This window comes from Crocodylus siamensis, chromosome 1 (assembly GCF_052110815.1).
Source record: "Crocodylus siamensis isolate JL-2025a chromosome 1, ASM5211081v1, whole genome shotgun sequence".
In the NCBI taxonomy this organism is placed as follows: domain Eukaryota; kingdom Metazoa; phylum Chordata; order Crocodylia; family Crocodylidae; genus Crocodylus; species Crocodylus siamensis.
In genome coordinates, this window is record NC_143395.1 from 330,084,415 (window position 1) to 330,090,414 (window position 6,000).

The following is a 6,000-nucleotide window of genomic DNA, read 5'->3' on the forward strand; positions in this document are numbered from 1 at the left end:
TGGCAATAACTTGTCATTCATTTGTTTCCACTAATGTCATCTTTATGAGTTTCATCTTTATGGGTCTTGATCAAAAACAGAGATGTTTCTTAGGCATGTATTTCCACAAACTTAGGTCTTTATATTTCACAGCCAACACTTCAAACTCAGCGAAATGCCTACTAGCAGACAGTACAGAGGCCATAGCACTGGGTTATCACCTCTAGCTGCTGCATCACTTAATAGATATAGGGAAAATATTCTGTACCATGTTTTGGATTCTAGATATTTTTCAAACTGAACTATGCATAACAGTAACCTAATCTCAATGAGCTTCATACCCCTTTCCCATGTCCCTCCCCCACCATTTCCCCCACAACCCCAGTCTGCCCCTATTAGGTTCACCAGTCCCACTGTATATTTTGGTTTTCTCTGTTTTCCCCTCCCACATGAGAAGCAATGACAGGGGAGGAAACTTCTGGGGAGGCAGATGCCCCCACAGAGCTTCCTGCAGCCCCCACTATGGGGACAGATTCTATGCAAGCCCCTGCAGCCCCCACCCTGGAGGCAGAGCCTGACCAAACTCCTCTGGGGGTAGAGAAGCCTGCAACCTCCACTTCAGGGACAGACAGGATTCCAGCAGGCAGTCTTATCTCTCTCTACATACCTAATTGGGCCCTGCTCCCCCCAGCTCCAAAACCTGGGGAATGTTATCTCCCAGGTGGTGGCCCTCTCACTGGGGTGCCGATACCCTGGTCTCTGCCACATGCTGTCTTTCATGAGGTTATGATCCAGCTGGTGGTGGGAAAGCATCTGGAGGCTGAGGGGGGTGCCTGGCGAGGGTTTTCTATATGCTGCGGGACCTGTGATGCTTGTGGTGCTGCACCCCAGGGCACTTGCATCACGAGTGCCCCATGGACCTCAAGGAGATGGACTCTGCAGATTCCACTGGTGAAAGGGGTGCCCCTAGCACTGGTATCCCTCCCTCCTCAGGCCTCCCTCACACCCCAGCCACGTCATCCAGCCACTCTGTGAGTTCAGGAGACCCTGCCCACAAACCAAGGAGAGGACAGCAGTAGCCAAAGGGAGAGAGAGAGTGTTCCCCCTGCCCTTAGTCATGCCCCCACTGTAGCTGCCGCCTGCCTAGCCCTCATCTTCTCCTACTGGATCCTGTCCACCTGAGGACCACACCATGACTGAGTGGGTTCAGGTCCCCTCTGCGCACAAAGCCAAGGGGAAGGCTCAGGTGCAGGTGGAGCCCCCTGATGTGAAGGACTCCTCTCCCATTCCCAAGACCACCACATGGGTGGAAGGAGCAACCCAGATTCCGGAGGTCTCCCCAGCCGTGCCTCACACCCCAGCCCTGGGAAAGATCAAATAGGTGATCCCCATGGAGGAGGTTTCAGGACTGATGGACAGTCATGAACAGGAGCCCATGGAAGAAGCCCCTCACTTGACTGGCCAGGACTTATCCCCTGAGACCAGGGGCACCTAGACTGAGGCCACCTCAAAGGAAGGTCTGTCAGGGGAGCCCCCACCCCCGATAATCTGTGGGAGACAGGCACCTTGGGGCTCACTAAAGCAGACACCAAAGCTAGCCCTGTGCCTGATGGGTCTCTTTCCTCCCTCTCCCATAAAAACCTCACTTCCAGCCTGCCCCATGTTCCTGCACCAAAGGGAGTTGGGGTGGGATTCCCTAATCAACAGGTGGATCTTCTTGGAGACCCAGTACAGACCCCCCAGGGCTCCAGCTCTACCTTACCATCTTGTCCCACACTCACCCTTACCCCCAGCCCTATCCCAAGGGGCTGCAGAGCTCTTCTAATGTCAACCAGAGTCCAGGGTTTTAGCAGACTGGGGGGGTTCAGATGGTGCCTAAGGAGCCCTCTGAGCCCAGGAGGAGGAAGTCCAAGAACTGGTAGGCTCCATGGAGCCTGTAGACCTCTCAGTCCCAGCAGTCACCAGGGGTGAGCTACTTGCATTTCTTGGCTGTGAGTATACCCAGCAGTCCATCAGCAAACTACATCTTGCCTTGGACTACTGGGGAGATTTTGACAGCATTCTCATCACTGCAAGGGTTCTGGTGGGGGAAGGCAAGGGGCCCAAAAGCTGCACTTCCTGGATTTAAAGGCAAGCCTGAAGTTTCATAGACACCCACTATACCTATGGGAGGGTTCTGCACAAGCCAGTGAACCCCACACAAGGCTTTGAGATGCATGAGTCCCCTGCTGAACCATCGACTCCCCAGCCCCCAACCACAAGGTCATTTAAGTTCATGATCCTCAACATCCACAGAATCTCTGGAGATGCCAGGTGCTCGCCTTCCTTCAGAAGGGGGGAAACCTGGAGACCCTGATGACTCTGGCCAACGAGCCTAATTGGCAGCTGGAGTGGGGAGGCAGGGTCTTTTTTAGTCAGTGCTCAACCATGTCCTGTGGGGTGGCCACTCTCTTCTCCCCATGCCTGCAGCTGGAGGTTCTCCAGGACATCAAGGTGGTGCTGGGCTGCCTGATGTACCTCCAGGTCCAAGTGCAAGGGCTGGTTCTGAACCTTCAGAATGTGCACACCCCTGTGAGGGAACCAGAGTTGGTGGATTTATTCCACCAAGTGGCCACTTACGTTGGCACCTTCAACCCTCACAAGTGCCTGGTCCTTGGCATGGACTTTAATGTCACCCTAGACATGCAAGACTGGTCAGGCAGGGAGCAGAATCAAGCCGACCTGGGTGTCCTCTGGGATATCTCAATGGAATGCTCCCTTATGGACATCTCACAAGGCTGTCACCCTACCGGCTCTCCTGTCTTCACCTTTTTAAGATGGGGGAGGAGCAGACATGCCACTCCTGGTTGGATTGGGTTTATACCTCTTTGCTGCACTTTGCCTGGGCCCATGACTCTGGCATACAGTCAACTTCTGTCAGTGATCACCAGCTTGTCTGGGCCCAGACCATGCTGGTGGGAGTAATGGGCAGCTTTCCCCTGAGGTCAGAGATGATGGAAGATGAAGGAGGTGCACATCCAGCTTTTTTGCTGCAGGTACACTCGGGGTCACACCCAACAGAAGGATGCAGTTGGGCAGCAGCTCAAGCAGGAAGTGCTGGAGCTGGAGTGAGGTGCCTCACCACCAACTCATTCCTCTATAGATAATGCCCTTAGAAGTGGGAAGAGCTCCATGCTCTGGACAAACACTGTGCCCACAGTGTGTTTGTCTGCTCATGTGCCCAGCTCCTTTTGAAGATGTACCACAGATTCTGCTTCTTCTATGCCCTGGAGAGGAGGCAGGGGGGCCAGGAAGTACATCACCTGCCTTTTGGTGGATGATGACACCCTCTCATGGATCCAAATGATATGCGCCACCACACATGGACCTTCTACAAAGAGCTTTTCCTCTCTGGATCTGCCTGATGCTGAATCCTGCCAGACCCTGTGGGAAGGACTTCCACAGGTCAAAGTGGGTGACCGGAACTGGCTGGAGGCTCCTTTTACTCAGGGTGAGCTTTCAGCTGCCCTCTGCCTGATACCTGGCAACTAGGCTCTGGACATTGACAGGCTGACCATAGAGTTCTACCAGGCTTTCTGGGATGTCCTCAGCCTGGCCTTTGCTGCAGCCTGGGATGAATCTGAGGGAAGTGGGGCACTCCCCCTATCATGTTGGAGGGTCATGCTGACGATTCTGGTAAAGAAGGGGAATTCCCATGACCTGAGGAACTGGTGCCCCATGTCCCTCCTCTGCATGGACTACAACCCACAGGAACTGTTATACAGTTTCAGTAGCCACGTGGCATAGGACCATCTGGGACGCACCTTTTTCCACCATTTCTGAGGGCTCCAACATGACTGGCAGCTCTGCGGCTTGCTGGGCTTCTCCCTGCAAGACCTGTGAGGGCTTCCAGATTTCTACCAGGACTTTCTCTGGGCCTGGAGGCTGGTCTGCACCTCCAGGTCTCCCACAACACTCACCCAGGACTCCAACTTGCTCATCAAGCCCCTCCTCTGGAACACGCAGCTGGAGGTGCCAATGACAGAGGTACCCTAGTTGCAACAGAGGTTGATACTGGCTGGTGTCACACACATTGGAGACCTCCTGGACTATGATAGGTAGACCCTGCTGTGCTGGCTACCCACGACATGAGTGACCTGCTTTCTGGTCCAGGAGGTGAAATCTGCCCTACCTTCCAATGCCCTTGCCTTTGTTGACTAAGTCTTGCATGTTGGTGGTCCCACCCCACCGTGTTCTCCAGCCCACCGGAGTTTGTCCTGGGGCCAGTGCCTTGCCCAGCCTCATGGTCCTTCCCAGTGCACCACTTGGGTTGGCTGGAGGACATCAAACCTGTCTGTTTTTCCACCGTCCATCACCCCCACTTCTACATGCTCATGCACCACATAATCCATCATGCCACCCTTGCATCCTGCCCAGACACCAAATGGTAGGACCTGTTCAATAAGGGTGTAGCTGGGGCACCTCAGTGGCTGAGCCTGTACTCCACCCTCATCCCACAAGCCACTGGGGACCTCAGCTGGTGGCTTTTTCATCAAACCATTGCCCTGGGAATGCATGTGTTGAGCTTCACAGACACCCCAGTCTCCTACCCCTTCTGTGGGCAGAGGGAGACCCTGGTGTACATGACACTCAAGTGCACCAGGCTGGAGCCCCTCCACTTCCACCTCTAGAACCTCCTCTTGATGTTCTGGTTGAGTTTCACAACCCATCTTTTTGTTTTTGGTCACCTCATCCATGGCTCCACCAAGTCCTGGGACCTCCTGGTCAACCTCCTCCTGGAGCTGGTCAAGTGGGCCCTGTACTTGACCAGAAATGAGGCTCTAGCTGAGAAGGTGCCCAGAGACTATGGGGCCACTTTTCTCTCACTTGTCTGGGCACATTTCTGGGCAGAACACCAGTGGGTGGTGTCTGCCAGCTCCTTGGATGTCTTTGAGGACTGGTGGGTATGGCCCAGGAGTCTCTGCTCTGTGACCCCCTCTGGAGAACTTATTTTTACATTTTTACCCTTTGACATCCATGTCACTCATATCCTTTTTTTTTGCTTTTGTTGTCCCAAAGAATTAGTTGTATCTTTCACCCTTTAGCCACACAAAGGGGCTATTAGTTACATGAGTGGGCCTTAAGGCCCACGTTAATATGGAAGATACAAATAGACAGATTTTGAGGCCCAAACACCTGGTACCTGGGACACTACCCCTTGCATCAATTGTACTAACCTGGAATGCCCCCTGCATCTTCTACCCACTGCATCAGACTGGCAGTGGAGTTTCTGCCACATGCAACAGAATCCACACCCTTGTACCTACAGCTCCATTGTTGTTCCCTTGCCAGACCCAAATGAATTGCTCCTGCTCTGGCATCTGCACAGCTATTGCCCAGAAGATGTGCTCCTTGCAGTGGCCATCTTTGAACTATCAAAGCATGTCCTCCTGGCCCCAAATGGCCAATAGGTCAGCCACCTTGTCTGCCCTTCAGCTGGGTCCCCAGTGTTGGCACAGGACAGGCTCCTTTAGACAGGTCTCACCACTTGCCTAACCAGCAGGGATCCTTGTGTTTGCTGTTTAAAAGTTGCAAATTAGCGGATAAAAACCTCCAATTCTCTCATTAAAATACCCCAAATTCATGTTCTTTTGTGATTAAAATGAAACTCCACTTTAAATATAGATATCAGTTGGGCAATGTTTTATTGATATATTTACAAATTTAAAGCAATTTGGAAGCCTATCAGTTTCTCCATTATCACAATAAAATAAATTCTAAGTATCTATACTTTTGTAGTTGTTTCTAGCTTTTTTATCATAGAAAAATCAGAGCTGTCCCTGTCCCTTCTCTCACCAGGATGTAGGGACAGCTGCTGCTGGACCCTCACCAGCTTTGTGGCACTGAACAGCATTGATATGCTGGTGTCCTGCCACTGTCCATGTCCTTGCCTCCCACAGCCCTTCCAGTGCCCCTCAATCCTAAACTGAGGCCCCTGCCTGCCCCACACACACTCTTTTCAGGCAGCAGTTCCCTCCCAGA